Consider the following 1,835-nt stretch of genomic DNA (forward strand, 5'->3'; position numbering starts at 1 on the left):
CATCTCCATATAACCGCGGTTAGCGACTGGAAAGATGAAATGGAGGTAGTTCCGCATATTTGGTTGACCTTTGCTTTAAGCAAGCGTTATGGTTTCTGATGAGAAACAGAACATTCTTTCCTTGAGAACTGGAGATTCGTAGGTTCTGATAAATTCATCAGCATGACTATAGGGAAGGCTGAAGAGAGGACCGTATCCTTCAGGGATGTAACGCTTTAAGACCGGTGGATATTTAAGACACAAGTCATTGTTTTTGTTGCTCTCTTGTCCTTGGAAGATTTCGGACCAAGCGGTAAAGAACTTCCAGAACGCAGTACCGTCTCCCATCGCATGGTTCATAGACAGTCCTATGAAAATTCCATCTACCAATTCTGTCACCTACACAAGTGAGCACATCCGTTTAATTTAGTCCAACCAAACCATACCAAAAAAAAAGAAAATAAACAAATTCAAACCTCAATTTTCTTTGACAGAAACATATATCTTAGAAACTAAATCTGAACTAAAACTGATGTTGAATCTGAAAATACTCAATGTTTGGTAATGCAAATGCATGTCTAGAAATTGACCGTACAAGATTCTGAAAGCGTATTAAACCAAACCGAACTATTTGATTTAGTTTCCATATATGGTAAATCTAAATAAATCTAGAAACCTAAACATCCTTCAAAAATGGATAAATAACAAACCTGGACTGATAAGAGGCTCAGGGTGTGACCATCATGATTCACAGCTCTGTGATGGTCAAAGAAAGAATGAACAATCGAAGGAACATACTTTGCACCGACAATGTCCGCTACACATAAATCTGAGGTCGCGTAGATAAACCCTGCGCCAGGGCTATCGTTACAATCAACAAAAACAGAGTAAGATTTCGGATTTTCGGTTGTCAACGACGAGAGACGACCCGCGAGAGGGTAGAGATGGACTAGTGTGACAGCCAGAGACTCTCTTAGCTTCTCAAGCAAAGTGTCAATGGAGTCAAGTGATGGCTTGTGAAAGAGAAGACCTTTTTGGATGTATTGAACAGAGAGCATTGCGTAGTCCCATGGAGATAAATAGTATGGTTGCTTTGATTCTTCTGGTATGGTTTTGGGTTTCACGAAGCATTTCGAGACGATTTTTACTGAAGATGAAGAATCCATTGTGGAAGGATGAGGTCTTGTGGAGTGGTCTTGTATGTATGAATCTATGGACAGGAGAGGAGACAAACGTCTAGGTTGGTGAACCTGGAAACTTTCATTTATCCTTTACTAGTTTGGAGTTTTTAAAAAGTCCAAATAATAATTTTGACCAACTAAAGAGTTGGTGGTTCTGGTTCACGTTAAGACCAAAAAAAAAAAAGAGTTGGTGGAATTTTTATTTTCTTATGGTCTTGGTCATGTATTGGAAGGTTGGTTCGAGATCCAAATTTGATTAGGTGGTTTTGTGAAACATTGGGATTTGACTATGAATGGAATAATAAAATGATTGAATAGATGGAACACAATAGCTGAATACGTTTCCACAAATAATCATACAATGCTAAGAGATTAATTAAACTTAGTAAATTTATGAATTTTACGATTTTTTTTCAATTATATTTTTAATACATTCGTCGTTTATATAACAAAATCACTTTCGAGAAATAAAATGATCATGTCTAAATGGAAAAAAAAAAATTAAATATTTTCACATTTAAAAACTTGTAAAATTGCAAAAGTAATATATTTTTTCATCATTATTATAATTCGGCATTAGTAGTAGGCATCACAAATTTAACTTTACCTGATGAACAACTAGGATGATTTTACTATTTGAACTAAACATAATCAACGTAGTTATGATATACTATG

General features: G+C 35.6%; 1 pseudogene; it reads right to left on the minus strand.

The window, feature by feature from the left end:
• Positions 1-5: 5 nt before the first annotated feature.
• Positions 6-1,264, minus strand: LOC110229172 (annotated as a pseudogene).
• Between the last annotated feature and the right edge of the window lie 571 nt (positions 1,265-1,835).

Source organism: Arabidopsis lyrata, assembly GCF_000004255.2.
Source record: "Arabidopsis lyrata subsp. lyrata unplaced genomic scaffold ARALYscaffold_1008, whole genome shotgun sequence".
Lineage (NCBI taxonomy): Eukaryota > Viridiplantae > Streptophyta > Magnoliopsida > Brassicales > Brassicaceae > Arabidopsis > Arabidopsis lyrata.